General features: G+C 36.4%; 1 protein-coding gene, 1 long non-coding RNA gene and 1 pseudogene across 2 annotated transcripts in view; 2 read left to right on the forward strand and 1 right to left on the reverse strand.

The window, feature by feature from the left end:
* LOC137491346 (uncharacterized) overlaps window positions 1-18,833 on the forward strand; it is a 45,544-nt gene that overhangs the window by 14,953 nt on the left and 11,758 nt on the right. The window lies entirely within an intron of this gene.
* LOC141381941 (uncharacterized) lies at window positions 3,869-10,520 on the forward strand. Its single transcript, XR_012402852.1, has 3 exons — window positions 3,869-6,544; window positions 6,948-7,068; window positions 7,625-10,520. It is a non-coding gene; the product is annotated as an uncharacterized lncRNA (long non-coding RNA).
* On the reverse strand, window positions 9,881-18,260 carry LOC101883505 (uncharacterized; annotated as a pseudogene).

Consider the following 18,833-nt stretch of genomic DNA (forward strand, 5'->3'; position numbering starts at 1 on the left):
CAGTTTTAAATGAAACTATTACTCCAGTCATTATTGATTTTATTACCATTAATACTAATATTAATATTAGAGTGATATCTTAGAGACTAGAGTAATAAAGCTGAATCTTTAAAATCACCGGAATAAATTAATTAAATTATAAACTACTTTTGAAGTGTTATTTTATACTGCAGTAACATTTTACAATGTGTACTGTTTTTGATAAAATAAATGCAGCTTTGATGAGCAGGATAAGCTTTTTTCAAAATATTTAAAAGTCGTACTGACCCCAAATTTGTGACTAGTAGTGTATGATAAACTGCTGTTGCATAATTTACATCGTAAAAAGTTCTATAGAAATTAAGATTAATTCAATTGGTAAAATATTTAAGAGTGAATCACTGGGATTGTGATCCTCATATTATTCACAGTTTCTCAAAATAAATGCTAATAATGCATTTACCAGTGCTTTGACAAGCTTTTAGGTTTGAAATATACTAGCGGTGGTAGCTGGATTTAAACACCTTTTACCCACATCACATAAATGTATAACTATATGCGAGAAACAAAACATAATTTAATTTTTAACAATATTTTTTAGTTATTATGACACTGTTTTAAACTGTTGCTTGTCAATAGGTTGAAGTTTAAATCACTGTTTGGTTTACTTTTATTGTATTCAGGTGCCACGTGGCAGGTAAAATATGTTGCTGACATTTTTTGTACAGTACTGCACTATTAAAAGAATGTTAGATATGTATAATATATGTAATATGTCAGCATCATCAAATAAAAATTTTTTTTACAACAAATGAGAAATAAATGACAGAAAATAGAATAAATACAGACAATGTCTTGAATAATTATAATTGCAAGCATTAAAATTAGACACCCCAATTCAAATAAGGCAAATGAGTTAAGTAACCATTTCTAATGTTGTACAAATGTTTTGCAGCCACCTTAGATGTAATTTTTGAGTATTTAGTAAAGTTATTTACATCAGAGATATATTTATTTAGTGTTTCTCTCACTCTTTCGGCTGTGCACGTACTGTCAGCTGTGAAGCCAAGCGAAAGTAAATCAGTCTTACAATAAGTAATGATAAATATTTAGATTAATAATTTCTGTAATTAAATAGTTTTTTTCTTAAGTAAAAAGTTTTGTTTGCTGGTTTCATTAGCAAGAAAGTTTATTGTTATTGAAAGGTTTTTATGTTTTTGGTTCATTTAACAAATTTGACAAGTAGCGATGGCAACTGCATTTTGACTAAAATCTGTTTTCCTGTTCTTTTGTTTCACCAACAGAATGGCTTCAAAATCCAGTTTCCCCTACTTCCGTGCTGAGCCCATTACCATGCAGTGCATTGGCCACAGGACCACTGCTAGTAGTGTAGATTTTACAATCAAAGATGGTCAAATTTGCCGTGGTGCTCAAAGAATTGTTCATGTAAGTGTTGTCGCGAACAATGAAAAAAGCTACACTGTGCCCTGGAACTCCCCTGAAGCACCTTTTCAGGAAGGGTTAACCTATGTGATTAAAAACTACACTACTAGCTGTAAATATGTCAAGATTGTTTATTTATTAGTGCAAAAAGAACAATTTTTAGAACTGCTCTTAACCTGGCCGAGTCTGCTACCAGCGCCGCCCTTCAAATACTGCATCCCCCCTCAATGCATCTGACAGGGGAGGAACATGACCTCTATACAAGAGGGGGGTACCTCACCCTCAAAGGGACAATTAAAAATGTGAGTTTATTTAATAATGTTGCAAAAAGTGTTTTTACACTTGAGCTAAATTTATAGCTAAAATAAATTAAATTCGAACATATGATAAAACGTTTTCAAATTGTGAATCATTCAGCTAATGTTTTGATGTGAGTGTGTGTGTGTGTGTGTGTGTGTGTGTGTGTACATATTTATATACATAAACACACACACACACACACACATATATATATATATATATATATATATATATATATATATATATATATATACACACACACACACGCACAAATATACAGTGTTTCTTATAGCATTTTTTTCAGTTGTGGCAGTAGACCTATTGCACAGATCTACCAACTACCTGTGACGATATTTCAATAACAAAAGTCGAGATCGCATTTATGTAAAACGAGCATGCGAATGTCATAGCTTGCACGCCGATTTCTTTTGCTTGTGCACAAAACTTTTTGCACACCCTCAAATATACACTGCTCAAGCGCAGACTTTCTTGTGCTCTCTTCAGTAAATGCTGCTGAAGTGTGATTTAGAGCATTTATGTAACGAGTATGTCTCCAACATTTGTTAGATTGGCTAGGAATATTTATGAATGTCTCCAATAGAGAGGAAATGGCGCACTAAGCAGAGATTCGCTCGTATTACATAAATGCGATCTTGACTTGTAATACTGCTCACAACATTTGACAATTAAACAATGCCATAGGATAGGTAGTTTGTAGATTAGTTTAAAAGGCCCAACCAAGTCTGCCGCCACAGCTGGAAAAAATCCAAGAGAAGACACTTATGTGTGTGTGTGTGTGTGTGCATACTTGCATACATACACACAAGTCAAAATTTTTAGCCCCCCTGTTTTTTTTGTTGTTGTTTTTTCCCCGCAATTTTTGTTTAATGGAAAAAGTTATTTGTTTAAACATTTTTCTAAATATAATAACTAATTCTAATTCTAATAACTAATTTCTATCAGGGTTCCGGGTCTATTATGGAATTTTGACATGACATTTTCCAGGCATGGAAAAGTTTTGGAAAAATAGAAAAACTCATAGTTTAAGAAAAGTCATGAAAATTAGTTTAACAAATATCTGTATACTTGTATATAGGCTGGCTTTTTTAAATTCTTTTCTGTCCTTGGCCAAAAACATGCTCTCACATGCTCGCTGTGTAAGTATTATCTAAATAAATTTTACACAATACTAAAATAAGTTTAAACTAAATTAATTGTGTTTTATGATATGCTATAATAAATTTGAACATGCATTATTCTTTCCTATTTATCACATATACATAGACACTACATGAAATATTAGGTTCTAAAAATTTACATGACAGTCTTGAAAAAACTCATGGAATTTTAGTAGTAAAAATATATGAATCCTTTTATCTATTCCTTTTATCTTTGCTGTGATGACAGCACATAATGTTTTACTAGATATTCTTTAAGACACTAGTATTCAACTTAAAAGTGACATTTAAAGGCTTAACTAGGTGTGTGTTTAAACAAACCTATAAATGTGTACTGTAAATTCAACAAAATGTTAATTGAACTTTTAATTCACAGCTACAGGTACCAAGAATGGCCATTGTGCAAAACTCTGAGGTGCCTATACTTGACTTTGTACTCCAGTGTGGTCAAAACACATTTGATGTCTCTTTATGGCGGGACACGGCCTTGGAGGAGTTTCAGTTGAATTCAGAGGTGACAGTGACGCACCTTAAAGCGGTCGTGAAGAGAGATGGATCAAGGAAATTAAACTCCTCTGCTTACACAAGGATTGAGGTGAGCAATGTGTTTAAAGGAGTGGTCCACTATATTTTAAACTTTAGTTGATGTGTAATGTAGTTGTGTGAACATAAACAGCATCTCTGAATGTAAAATGCTCAAAGTTCAATGAAAAGGGAGACCTTGACTTTTACAGAGTAAGCTTAGCAAAGCCTACAATGAACGAAATTTGGGTACTACAAAAAATACATCCAGGCCAGCGAGATCACAAAGGTGTTTTACCGCGCACACACACACACTGTGCAGCTAAGGGGCGTGGCCAGAGGCACTATAATGTTACAGCAGAGGGAGCTAAAAAGCCATCCAAACGCTGCTATTTTCACAGAGCTTTTTCTGTATTTGGGCTTCAAAAGGACACGACACAGAGAGAGAAGTGCTCACAGTTTAATATTAATTATGTTCCAGAGAATTATAAGATACATAGCAAGCATGATTTGACAAAACACAGCTACCAGAATCTCTCCCAGTTCAGTGCTGGATTCGGTTAAAATCTTCTTAAAGGAGGAGCAGCTCCAACAAGCAAAACCTGTGAAATGGGACCACAACTTGTAAGTATTTTTATTTGTTAAAATTGATCATGACATGCACGGTGTCTAGCGTTTACAGTATGCTGTAGCAAAGATGTAAACAACAGGAAATGCTGTTTGGCACCATTAACTGCTGTAAACACCCACTCTTCACCAGCACGTGCGTGTCTCTATGAACAGCTTTTAAAGGTTCAGGACACCCTGGAGAACTTTTTTTTTTTATATTAACAGATGTGTGTGTGTTGAGCATCAGTTAAGACAATGTTAGCACCTGTCAGCTTTAATTGTGGGGAAAACTGGATAATTTTGAGCTTTTGTCAGCTAATTTCAGCTTCCGGGTTTAAAATGATTTTTGGGGAGGGATCAAAATCGGCGACGTAGCGCAGTACCGCAAGTGCAATGAAGACGCGTCGGTTTCTCAATATTATTCATATCGGAGTTTTCTTATCCTATGAGAAGAGCCGGCTGCTCAATTATTCATGAGAGCATGTGCTTTCCGAAGGCAGACCTGCCAGTTTCAAGCAAGCTGTGAGTGAGACAGACCAACGGCACGCAGTAGCCGTTCAAGAAGGCTCGTATGTGTTTGTTTCCATGATCCATGGGGTTTGATGCATGTTTTTTCCCCGCGATCCTGTCAGGGCCGATCATATAGCAAAGCTGTGTGTGTGTGTGCTGCAAGCATTTTTATCGGGAGAGCAGTGCAAAAATTGAAGAATGGCGGACGTTGACTTTTATCAGGAGTTCGTTCACATTCAGACACATCGCCGTGCTGCTGTGTTTGCCTAAATCCTCCAGATTACCAGCAGGGCTAACGGTTAAAATAGACAGGTCAGGAGACCTGCTGCACTGAGTCTGCATTCAGATCTATAATAGACCCGGGGATTGAGGGAGAATCCTGATTTATAGTATTTATATGAACACGATTGTCTTTATAATGATATAAATTGTGGTTATGTGTATATGAAATTACAAATAACAAATGTAGCAGGGCATTAAATTACTGTTTATTTCTTTGCATTTTAACTTTGTAAACTATAAACTCATGCGTCTCCTCACGGTTTGTCTCAATTTGTGAGCTAACTGACAACAACAGTTGTTCGCTCTCCTTCTCCCCTGCTGGCCACGCCCACTCCTGCCCTATGCTCGCGGAGCTCCACGCCCATTAATCATGCATCTTTTGAAAAAATTCTGAAGTAGACTTTAACCGAAAGTGGGGGGTGTCATGACCCTTTGATGAAGTGTAAGATGATGGTATAAAATTATTTTCTTCAATAAATAGATTTTAAATGTGTATGTATGGCCCCTGACTCTATTCACAACACTCAGTGCGGCCCTTACTAAGTTTAGATTTGACACCCCTGGTTTAGTGGATTTAGTCAGAACTGAGTTGTGGGCAGCTCCTATGCAAGCTATTGTTTTCAGTCATTCTTCTTACACTTCATACAGTTAACTCACACTGTATACAGAAAGTACATTCCCTTTAATTTTGCACTTAAATATTGCTGGTTAGTTTTGATGATTGAGTTTTTTTGTAGATTAAGATTTGATACTTTTTTTGGTGCAACCAAATGTTTGCAGCTGTTTCAACTGTCAAATAGGCTTGGAACTTTTCAAATGTTTTAATGGTTAATTTTTTATACATATTCACATAGTACAATTATTTGACAAGTACATAAAGTAAAACAATCACTTTAATTGTTCACTGAATGTTACCCTTAAATAGTTAAAGTTTTCTTGATTTTTACCAACAACTGTTTACATTTAATTGTACAAGTTGCATCCACCCTGAAATAAATGTTGGAACGATTAAAATGTGTTCCTATAGAGATAGTTCACTAAAAAAAGAACATTTACTTGCTATTATTCACTCCTCAAGTGTTTACAAGCCTCAGTGGATTTATTTCTTTTGTTGAACACAAAAGAAGATAGTTTGAGGAAAGCTGGAAACCTATAACCACTGACTTCCATAAAAGAAAAAAAACAAATACTATGAAAGTCAGTGGTTACAGGTTTTCAGCTTTCTTCAAACAATCTTCTTTTGTGTTCAGCAGAAGAAATAAACAAGTTAAGAGTGAGGAAATTGACAATTTTCATTTTTTCGGTGAATTGTCCTTTTGAGTTTGTGTTTCTATACAGTTGGGTGTTGCATTATTGTCAACCTTTCACACAGGCCATAAGTGAAACATTTGAACAATTTTGCAACATTGTTTTATTGAAATGGTTTTAATGTGTTTGTTGCACCACATTGTAATGTTTAGTTAAGTACTCATGCATTAAAGGGCACCTATGGTAAAAAATCTACTTTTCAAGCTATTTGGACAGATCTGTGTGTTGTTATAGTGTATAGACCGGCATACTGGGGTGATATGAACACACCCAGTCCTTTTTTTTAAAAAATTTAACTACAAAAAAAGGGTCGGCCAATTGGAGCTGTTTTCAAATCGATCGCACCATTACGTAGGTGTGCGATCCCCCCGCCTACCGAATTGATTGACAGCTGCGCGCATTAACATGTTCCGGTAGTCGCGTGTATATGTCAACAAAACCAGACAGACATACGCAAAGCAACCGGGAATAAAAGGTCTGTTCTGTTCGCTAGGATCAGCAATCATCATCAAATGTGATTAAGAGTAAGTTTCACATGTTTAAAGTGTTTTAAAACAGAGTATGTGTGTAATTAATTACAGCGATTTACTTCAGCTTTACTTCATCAGCACAGCCGCGTGTCAGAACAATTATAAAAGAAGACGCTTCAATCCCGGTTTGTGGAAGTTAAATCAGGTTTATTTTGTACATAAGCATAACAGATGCAGCAGTGGAGGTTAGCCTTAACTAAACTAAGCGCGCTCTGTCTGTCTGCCTGCTTGTGTGTGTGTGTGTGTGTGTGTGTGTGTGTGTGTGTGTGTGTGCGTGCGTGCGCAGGCGCACGCGTTACTTTGTAACGATATTGTGTGTGACTCATCAATGCAACTTCACAATACTGATTAGTAAAGGTTAGTTCTTACTGTAGTATCTCACAAACGCTACGTGAGACCTTCTTCCTGTAAAGCCTGATTTATACTTCTGCGTCAAACACCGGCGTATGCTACGGCGCTGACGCATAGCCCTTCGACGTGGCCATCGCCGTCACTGACGTGCACCTCTCAAAAAATGTAACTACACGTCGCAACGACGCGTAGCATAAGCTCTGTGATTGGTCGGCTTGGTAGCGCTGACGAGTCTGGGCGGGACCGAGAGGCGCGCGAATGGCGCGACGCCGCGCGAGCGATTGTTTACAAGTGTGGAGTCCAGTGAAGGAGCTCCGGATGGAAAGTTTTGTTTTGTGTTTACCTCATAGTTAAAGTTGTTGCACGTCCGCCGGTTCCTGCCTCAAAATGAGCGAGTTTGAGCCACTTGTACATCCCGGAAGTGTTCAGGAAATGCAAAAAAGTAGCGAAGAAACTTGACACAGAGGAACATTTACACCTCACTGCCAACTAGCGTTTCGGAAGTGTTATTGCAGACCGGCAGAGACAGCGCGCAGAAGTATAAATGCACAGCCACGCGCGTTGCCTGCGCCGTGGGTTACGCCGGTCACCTGACGCAGAAGTATAAATCAGGCTTAAGTCTGTCTGTTGTCTGACGCAACTGAGGGAGGAGGCATGTAGAAATAGTGGGCGGGAAAGATTCGTCTTAAAGGCGCAGTACGACAAAACCACCCCCTGCTGGAAATCAGTATAAAACAGCATCTTGTAAAAGGTATAATGAAAAATCTAATGTGTATTTTGATCTGAAACTTTATATACACATTCTAGAGACGCAAAAGACTTGTATTAAATCTGAAAAAAGGGGTAAATTAGGTGCCCTTTTAACAACACAACCTCCATATATTGTGTCAAATGTTTTTTGTGGAGAATTCAAGATGGAGTGAGTAGGCTACTACACTGAAAAAAAATTATTTATTGGATTTACAAAAATTGGTTGCAAACAAATTGTGTGGGCTGAATTTAAACAAACAAATTAAGTTAAACATTACTAAATTTTATTTGTTTGTTTATATTGTGCCTGTATAAATTATTTGCATTTTTGCTTTGCATTTTTTTATGGGCCAATCTCACAGCAATTCGTAACTTTTTGATTTAGTGGCTAATTTGTATGAATTTGTACGATCTAATTCGTACAATTTAGTACGATTTGCTCATCCCCCAATGACGGTTGGGTTTAGGGGTGGGGTTAGGTGCCACGCCTCCTTTTTAAAATCGTACAATTTCGTACGAATTAGCCACTAAACTGGCAAAATGTAAAATACTTGCATTTTCTCGTGAGATCAGGCTGGGTATAACACAACATACAGACAACATATCAGTTTACCTGTAAAACCCTTTAGTTTATATTTTAAATATACCTCCCCTTTATACTCTTTTAAGGTAAAACAAATGAAAATTCTATTACTTAAAACTTAACAGTTTAAACAAAATTATTTTACTTTTGAATAACAAGACTATTTCTTCCTAAACTCGCTTCCTCTGTTTCATTTGCATTTAGGTCAGGTCTGAAAGTAATGATGTAACACCACAAAAGTTTTGAAATCATGCTAAAAAGTACATTACTGTAGTTGAGAAAGATGTTTATACATTTAAAAAATAGTCATAAAAATGTATTTATTTTTGTATAAAGTGCATCTTTATGCATTTTTATTCTTATCTCAAAAGCCTTATTTTGCACATGAGGATGGGATGGTCTGGAACAAATTATTCATTCTTTCAGAAAACACAAAGCAACATCACTGTAATTGTGTGTCATCACACACAAAGAACTATATTAGAGGTTATTCACTTTAGCTTGAGCACTGTGTCGGACAGACAAGGGATCCTGAACAGAGCCAATATGGACATTAGTATTTTTTAATATCTATAAACAAATGTTTTGAATAACACATATTTGCATATAAGACTACTTGTTAGTGGTAGATAGCTAATACATGATCATTTTTAGCCTATCAAAAACATTTTTCAGAATTTATTTAACATATAACATGTTTAATTGCTACATGTTTGGTTGTTTAGCCTGCTTTATCACAGCAATCTATGTGTGTGTGTGTCTGTCGACCTGCTCTCTGAAACATCTAGAATTCTCTATATTCATTATTAAATCATGAATTTTAATATTGCATTACACTATCCTTAAACACAACAGTCAACAGTAGGAGCTTAAGTCATAGTGTATATGTTTTTGACGTTTTCCCCTTGTCAGTTAAAAAGTCCAATAACTGAGGAGATTGCATATAATAATTTGAGAGATTTAAAGGAGGGAAAGCTGTCCCGGGGGAGAGCCCTAAGCTCATAAGATCCACGAGCCCTGGGCTCCCTTTCGTAAGCAGGGCATGAGGGGAGTTTGAGCTCAGGTAATTCTTGATAAACTCCCCCGACTCGTTTCTGTTCTACTGACAGATATAGAGATGGCTAAAGAGAGCTATATGGCTTACTAAGAGCTCGACTATGGTGCCAATGTAGAATGTTCAGTTTACTTAGGTTGGACTGTGGGAGGAACCTGGGGAAAACCTATGTGAGCACAGAGTGAACGAGCAAACTCCACACAAAATGTCCACCGGTTCAGCAAACTTTAACCTGTAACATTCTTGCTTTGAGGCAACTTTGCTAACGACGGGGTCACCGTGTGGCCCAATCTAGAAGGAGGGAGAGTAAGGGTGGCAGGGGAATTTCTCAAGACAAAGATAACCGAGGTAAGAAACTCTGGTTATTTATAGTGAGTTAGGAATCATCTGATTGGTGAATCGTCTTAGCTAATGCAGGACCTGTTGTGGACAATCATAAGCATGTGATCCTCTTGAAAGTAATTTATAAACAAACTTCACGTCAATGAACAGCCAAACTACATGAAAAAGCTGCCGTTTTCAATATACCCATTTTGTGTAGACTCTGCTCTCCATTGTGAAGCTTCATGTGAGTGTTGAGAGTGTCTTTTATGTTTAAAGTCTTTTCCACACTCACTGCATCTAAAATGATTCTCTCCTGAGTGAGTCTTCAATTGTTGCTTAATGGAGTCTTTGAGTGTGAGACTCTTTCCACACTGATCACATGTGAACACTATGGTTCCAGTGTGACCATTCATGTGGTTCTTGAGGCTAGCTTTGGTTGTGAAGCTCTTTCCACACTGAACACATGCAAACGGCTTCTCTCCGGTGTGAGTTCTCATGTGGTAATCAAGTGCGTTTTTACATATGAAACTTTTACCACACTCTGCATGTGTAAGGTTTCTCTCCAGTGTGAATCCTCATGTGGATCTCAAGGTCTTGTTTTTGAGAAAAACTTTTCCCACACTGTGTGCAAGTAAAAATTCTCTCTCCAGTGTGAGTTCTCATGTGGACTTCAAGGGTGCCATTTCGCTTAAATCTCTTTCCACACTGAGGGCAAGAGTAAGGCTTTTCCCCAGTGTGAGTTCTCATGTGCGCTGCAAAGTTTCCTGCATGATAGAAGGTTTGTCCACAATGTTGGCATGTGTACGGCCTCTCTCCAGTATGAATTCTTCTGTGCACTGCAAAGTTTCCTGCATGATAGAAGGTTTGTCCACACTGTTGGCATGTGTACGGTCTCTCTCCAGTGTGAATTCTCATGTGGGTTTTAAAGCCTTGTATATAACCAAAACTCTTTCCACAGTGTTCGCAGGTGTAAGGTTTCTCCATAGTGTGAACTTTCATGTGAACGTCAAGGTTCTGCTTTTGGCTGAAACTCTTTCTACACTGTTTACAGCTGAAAGGCTTCTCCCCTGTGTGAATTCTCATGTGCACCACAAGGCTTCCTGCATGAAAGAAGCTTTTTCCACACTGTTGGCATGTGTACGGTCTCTCTCCAGTGTGAACTCTCATGTGGGTTCTAAAGCCTTGTATATAACCAAAACTCTTTCCACAGTGTTCACAGGTGTAAGGTTTCTCTTTAGTGTGAACTCTCATGTGAACATCAAGGTTTGACTTTTGACTGAAATTTTTCCCACACTGTTTACAGCTGAAATGACATCCAGTTTTGGGTTTCCGAGGTCTTCCACGTGAAGTCTTTTTAGTCAGTGTGGGTTTTTCATTAGTCATTATCTCTTGAGGTTTCTCTAACTGCTGTTTCTCCTCCATTTGATCAGTCTCTTCTTTCAGCACCACCAAGTCTAAAAAAAAAAGTGAACTTTAGTATGAAGGCCCAAAGGAACAAGCATGAAATGGATGTTTCACCCACAAATAAAAATGACCTTACCATTTACTCTGTGTTATGCAGTTTTGAACTTTTCCTTTTTTCTGGAACACAAAGTAAGTCAATCTCTGCGTTTTCATCTTCTTTTGAGTTCAAAAGGATCAAGAAACTCATGAAGGTTTAAAACCCACACGAGGGAGAGTAAATGGTGAGGCTATTTTCATTTTTGCATCAACAATCCCGTTTAAAGGGTTCTTATTATGAACCTTTTTACAAGATGTTAAAGGTTTTGGCTCAAAATAAGATCAAATACCTTGCAGAATATTTCTCTATAGCTCTTTTTGTGCCTGTGGCTTTAAATGCAAACGATCAAATGTACTCGCTCTAGATTAACCGTGTTCATTCATGCGTAACTTCCACTCCATTTAAACATTTTGAACTTGCTTGAAAGACACGATTGAGACAAATCCTGCATGTTGACAGCAAGTGCGCATAATTGACGCTAATATTTTTAAGTTAGCATTATTGTACATAACTTATTCAAATGTTCTCAGTACTGGGTTGCAGCTGGAAGGGCATGCGCTGTTTAAAGCATATGCTGGATAAGTTGGTGGTTCATTCCGCTGCGGCGACCCCTGATAAATAAAGGGACTGAGCCGAAAGAAAATGAATGAATGAATTTACGCAAATGCTTAATGCAACGTTTGCTTTACCTGGAGTGATGAGGAGATGGCGAGATGACATACTTTGTTACTTGTTTTCATTCATTTGTATTTTTGTCTTTGTTTTATTGCCTTTGTGCATGTTCTGAGGCTTAGCTGAAGACCTACATGATGACATTTTATATACCTGACAAAATGTAGAAATGCTATCTAAAAAGGTTTCCTGCTGTTTGTCCAATTAGGGAGAGTGGCAACGTAAATATACAAATAATAATGTTAACCCGGGGTTTGCAAATGTGAAACTTCTGTTAATGAACTCCCCGGTTTATATTTTAACCCCAGGTATAGCATGAGCAGTGTGGAACATGATTACAGATAACCCAGGATTCTGTTTATCCATTGTTAGAATGACCCAAGGTTAACAATTTGAAGTGTGAAAAGCCCTAAAACTACTCAGCATCAGCTCTCTGGATAAACAGAGTACAAAGAGACAATTTTCAATCATGTCATAGCAGTGATCAGGGCCCCATTTCAGAAAGGAGGTTAATTGAAAACTCAGAGTATTTTAACCCTGAAATAAGAAAAACCTCTGGGTTTTCCGTTTCAAAATGGCAGGTTTGTCAAACTGGAGAAATCAGGGTAAGTCAAGCCTGTTTCTGAAAGAGAGGTAGTATTTTGGTCATTCTAAAACACCTTAACCTTTTCAGTATTAATGTATATTATTAATGACCTCCAGAGTGTCAAGAGCGTCTGTTCTCAGCGTCTCATGGCTTCAAACACCCCCACGTGTTCATTGTGTGTCAGCATTGTCTTCAAGGCGCGAGTACATTTATTAAATAAAGGAAAGATTGACGCAGCTTCTTCTACTGCAGTAAATTCCGTTTTTACTGTTGATATTTGGTGCCAGTTAATTAGGAAGTGATGATTTTGTTATCTTTGATTCGTAGCATGGAAACGCTGATTTATTTGCATATATTTTATGTGATATTCCAGTTTTGCACATAAATTTAATTAATATTTTTGGATGGAAACACAGCTATTGCCTACATTAGTCACACAAAGAACAAATGTAAGTCACGTACGAGAATGGCTTGTCCTTTTAAAATAAATGTTTTGCTTAAATTCACTGTCCTTTGACATGTACTGTTACTGGATTAATAGGATTATTATTCGTTCTAAAACATTTTTTTAGTTCTGCTTATATTCTAAATGTCATATCAACCTCTACCACTTGATCAATAATAGAGGCAGACAAGTGCGCTTTTAAATCTATTAAAACTGATCGACGTGTTTAAAAGTGGGAACATGGGTAAAAAATTTAATGATCACACATTACATTACTTATTTTATTATACTTAAATATTTAAATACTTTAAATGTATAATTACGCATTAACTTTAGCAGCTATGTTTTCCCACGCTAACTGTTTTTGTTTCCTGATGCAGTGTTGTTGCTTTTTAAATATATGGTCATATTTGCTATAATTTTGCATGAGCACATCATGTTCAGCTGGAGAAAGAAATGCTGATCTCTTTTTTCAGATGTTGATATGGTCACTTGTAATATCTGCGCTCCATTGATAATGCCTTTTTTATATTCATGGTATGCACGCTTAACTCTGAGTTGGTCTAGGCAAAGATTGACCCAACTCAGATTAACTATTTTGAAAAAGAAAACTTGAGTTTTTAGTCTCTCTGTAAATCAACTCTGAGTTCAAGTTTAAACTCCGAGTTGGTTGAACCTCCTTACTGAAACAGGCCCCTGATCTCATATGCTATTGTTTTAAAACTTCAGTTTCCTATTGGAGAAATAACCAGGAATAATAAGTGAAGTTTGTTTATAAACTAATTTCGAGAGGATCACGTGCTTATGATTTATCACGGCCGGTCTTGTATTAGCTAATCATTATCTTCCAATCATATGAGCCCTAAGCTACTATAAAGAAGTTTTCAGTCCACCTTATCTTCGTTTGAAAGAAATCCCCCTTCCTCCCCAATTCTCCTCCTTGACCTTTATCGGGCGGCACGGTGGCCCAGTGATTAGCAATGAGAGCCTCACAGCAAGAACACCACCTGCCTAGTTTCGCTTAGCCGGTTGGCGTTTCTGTAAGGAGTTTGTATGTTCTCCACGTGCCCGCGTGGGTTTTCCCCGAGCTCTCCAGTTTCCTCCCACCGTCTAAAGATATACATCATGCTTAAGAATCAGGACGCTTTAGCCCCCTTCTCAGGTGTTCCCTTAGCTATCGCAGTCGGGGAGTTCTGAGATCCACCGAGCTCAGGCTCCCCTCTAGCTCTGCGAACAGGGGGAAGCCCCAGGCTCGAGGATCCATTAAGCTCGGGGCTATCTCCCGGGACAGCATGCCAAACAAGCTTTGATAGATTATCAGCTAAGTGTGAATTCTTGAAACGGCTATTTGCTCTACAAACAAGTGTGTTCATGACCATACATACAAAGAAAAATAATAAAATGAGAAAATATGACTTTGCAACATCAAGCAGCATTAAGCATGGGCCAGTATAAGATTCTGACGGTATGATAACCTTGAATAAAAATATCACGCCATCGTCCAGCTGACTCGATGTGGTGTGTGTGTAGCTGCCATGCGTCTGGTATGTAGCGGCTGTTTAAGCCCTTTTCGCTTTCGTTTTAAAGTGTGTTTTGGTTTTAATTTAGTTTTTTGCTCTGGGAGGCTGGTGTCTGTTCGGCTGCTGTTGCACTGTAGAGTGGCTGCTGTGGGGCATCGTAAGCTTTATGAAATGGAGTTTCATGTTGCTGAACTTTCCCTCGTAATGTTTGTTGACATTTCTGCGTGCTCCCGTGACTGCTGTCTTCCCGGTCGGTAAGTAGAGCGATACTGCTCATACATTTTGTGCATATCGAACAACTAGAAATAGAAACTGATTTTTATATATTTTAGCTAGTTTTTAGTATGGATGCCTTGCTCTGCCGGAGGGATGACTGGCATCTCGTGTAGAGGTATGTGAAACCCCTGTAATCAACTGTATTTGGAAGGTATGTCGGTTGATTGTGCTCTGTTTTATCATACGTTGCACTGCGACTTGAGCGTCTCCTGCTCTTGACATGCTGGATGCTGCTGTTTTGTTTCTAGTTTTGTTTTGTGTTTTGTTTTCAGTAGTTATGTTTCTAGTTCTGTTGTTTCTAGTTTTGTTTTGTTATATTTGTTTTTTTTTGAGTTGTTTCTTTATTTTTTTTGCTGCTTTTGTATCAGTGTTTTGCGTTTTGCATATTTGTTTTCTTTGATCTTTGTTTCTTTTGCATATTTACAAAAATAGGAAACATAAAATAAGTGTGTGGTCTCGAGGACTGCTTTGCTTCAATTGCTGCATTTGTGGTGCTTTGTCCTGTTTTAACATTGCGACCTTGTGCTTTACACTGTATGATTAGCTGGGGCCTGTCACCTCCGTGCCCCCCTGAGTGGCCGGTAGCCACTCTCAGGTAGTCTCTCATTTTGATGCTTCTGTGAGCTCATTTAATATATGTGCTTGTTGTATTTTATTAATTTTTTTTCTATTTTTTCTAATTGTGGTTTTTTTTCTTTCACTAGGAGCTGGGGGTGTCTAGTACAGGCAGTCGGGCCACTGTGTGGCGTGAGTCTTTTTCTATTAATTAGTCTTTTGCCCACTTGTGTGCATTGAAGTTCACTGTGTGGTGTTTTAAATCAAAGTGTGCACGTGTGAATCTGTGGGTCATTTTTGGGCCCAGTGCCTAGCCTGCCCGACTGTGGTGAGCCCCAGCTCCTCTGGTTGGATGAGGATTTTTTTTTTTTTTGTAATTGCCTCCACTAGTGCCTTTTTAAAAAGAGTGCATGTGCCTGTCTTTTAATATTTGTGGTCCAAAGATAATTGAATTGTAATAAAAGAAACCCTATTTTTCTATATCCACGTCTCATTGTCTTTGCTAGAGGTATGAACCTGTATTTTATGTCCCAGCAAATGTACTGGGTGGCTTAGTAGAGCTCTAATTGCAATAGTTTGTGTTAATTTGGCTTTAGTGTGCCAGTTATTGTATTGGTCTTGCGACCAACAAAAAGCCTTATCCCCTCTGCGTGCCACATTTTTTAAATGTCTGGGAAAAAAAAAAAAAAAAAAAAAAACCCAAAAATTCCCTTTGAACTAAAAATTTTTATTTGAGAAACTTTTAAAGTATTTTGAAGCAGTAAACATGTCAGGCAAGATTATTCTGATTAATCATTGACTTCTGCTTTCTTCATAAGTTACAAAAGCACAGATTTCTTTACGATTTAAAACGGCATCTATGGATATATTTTCTGCTGGAGATACTGTTGTCCTGAAAAACGTAAAACATAAAAACCTTACACTCAAATGTTTGCATATCATCAGCATGCTGTAATCCATTTCTAACAGCAAAAGTCATTTTTAGACTAGTTTGTTGGCCAGTTGTAGTCAGTGCAATGCTAAACGTTATTGTTCCACTATAATTTGTTTTTGTCTCACGTCGTCCCACAACAACATCATATAGTTTAGAATACTGTACAATGTTTTATAATAAGTAATTACTTTAGTGTCCATTTCAATCAGCAAACTTTAAATTAGGAGAAACAACATTTTCTGACATACTTTAAACCAGGGTTTCTACAGGTGTCACCAAGTTAAATTTAAGACTATTAAAGACATTTTTAAGACTATTATGAATGAAAATTTAAACTCATGAAGGGCTAAAGGCTAAGGAGTTTTTCAAATGGCCCAGATGAAAAAGATTTTTATTTGCCTTATCAAAAAAATATTATATTTAATACATTTAATAATAAAATAATAAATGAATAATAAAAAATTACAATATTTTAGATATTTCTTAGCAAAATATTTTAAATATTGTGTAAAAACAAGCAAGCTTTACTTGTATCCACACAATTTTTTTCCAACATAAACTTTGAAAAAATAAATAAAAAATGAACATATTTTAAATGTTTTAAAAAATATAATAAACTAAATTACTTGTATTCACACACCTTTGTCTTTAAAATAAAATAAAAAAGAACAAATATTTTCAACGTTTTAAAAACTATAATAAACTAAATTTATGCACAACAATCTGTCCAGGTCGATGTTCTCAGCAGTAAATACATGGAGCACGTTTAAACAAATGTTATTTTAAGAAAAATAACAAAACCATTATGATAAATAGAGTTAAAATTACCTTTTTGAACAAAAGTTGAAAGTTTTATTGAGATAAATTGTTGGTAATTGTATGGGTTTTGGCCAGATTACGAAGCAAAACATGAACAAAGGAAAATGAAGATTTGTTTAAAAAAGATTCAAGACATACAACACAGTATTTCAGTAAATTTAGGACTTTTTAAAGCCTACAATTTTGATTTTGGAATTTACAATTTTTTTTTTTACTCGCGGAAATCCTTGTTTATACAAAGTAACCCTGGTAATTAGTTATTATACTGATATTGTAATTCTAACTCGGATACTATCTGTGAGAACTAGAAACAATGAAAAGTACTAAGCCAACACTATCACTGTAATAGCAGATATCTTCTATGAGAATACTTTTTAATTTAATGTTTTTATATATTTTATATAGCACCAGTGCTCAAGAACTCTTTACAAACAGTGGGGGTACAAGAAAAGCAATAACTAACTAATTAAGAAGGTAGGAGACTAATAATACATAAAATAATGACAAAAGACCTGGGGACAAGCAACAAGAAAGAAACTCATTCCTGTCTTTCAATGAGTGCTTATATGCTTCAGGAGAACTAGGCAGCACACTCGGGGCTGCAAGATGGATTATATTTAGTATTCTTATAATTAAAATATATCTGAATGAGGATCAAATGACTGAGTTGGTGTTTGAGAGTGAAAACCAACCTGTTTGTTCCTGCAGATCTTCCTGTTTGACTGTGAATGTGTCTTCAATCTTCACATCTTCACTCTCCTCTTTAATAAACGCCATCTTTATAACAGTGTGGAGATCAGTCGCTTCAGCAGGAGTTTTTTTCTGTGTTTAGACACTTTATCCTGTTTAAAATGAACAAAACAATAAAAATGTCCTGTTTAAAATAAATAAAACAATAAACAGAAACAAAATAATTTTTCTTCAACACTTGCTTCAACAGTTTCTTTATATGAAAGTAATAAACAAAAATAAATCAGGTAAAAGGTTTCATTAATACTTATTACACACTTTTCTGTTAACCTACTTTATTCAAACAATTGCCTGTAAATACTGAGAATAAAATAGTACTACGTTGTATAAAGGGTTAAAATAATATGTCCAACAGCAGGAACATAATTTAACATCGTATAAAAAAACTAAAACTTTAGAACTTTAACTTTAAATAGGCTTATATCTGTAAACGTTTTAAAACAAACCTTTCTCCAGTTGAATCACAGCGCTGAAGCGGCGCCGTCTGGTGACGTCACACGCCGCGTCAAAATAAAAGTATTTCTTGGTTAGCTTTTTTTTCCATTTACTGTTGCAGTCATGACAAACCTTTAATGTAAATATTTTAAGACAAAGGTTTAATTTATTAAATAGGATGATTTCACTTTATTCTAAGTATGTATAAGAAATGGAGTACTAGTTTTAATTAGCTCATTTGTGGCTATTGTTTCTTGCTCTGACTTACCGAATTTATTTTTGTTAATTACTCTCATATAAAGAGAAGTTATTTTGTTTCTGTTCATTCACTGTTTTATTCATTTTAAACAGGTCATTTGTATTGCTTTGTTAATTTTTTACTGGGTAAAGTGTCCAAACGCAGAGAAAACCTATATATAATAAGTCATGACTAAGAGTAAGTGGCAAAAACAAAAGAAACTGTAGAAATGCAAATAAGGGTTAGTAAAGCAGAAGTGAAAAGTCTAATATGGGTAAGAATAAATAAAAAGTGGCAAGAGAAGTGGGACAGAGAAAAGAAAGGAAGGCATTTGTATGCAGTTCAAAAGGCTGTTAAACACAAAAGAGTCAGTAGAGGT

This window comes from Danio rerio, chromosome 4 (assembly GCF_049306965.1).
Source record: "Danio rerio strain Tuebingen ecotype United States chromosome 4, GRCz12tu, whole genome shotgun sequence".
Classification (NCBI taxonomy): Eukaryota; Metazoa; Chordata; class Actinopteri; order Cypriniformes; family Danionidae; genus Danio; species Danio rerio.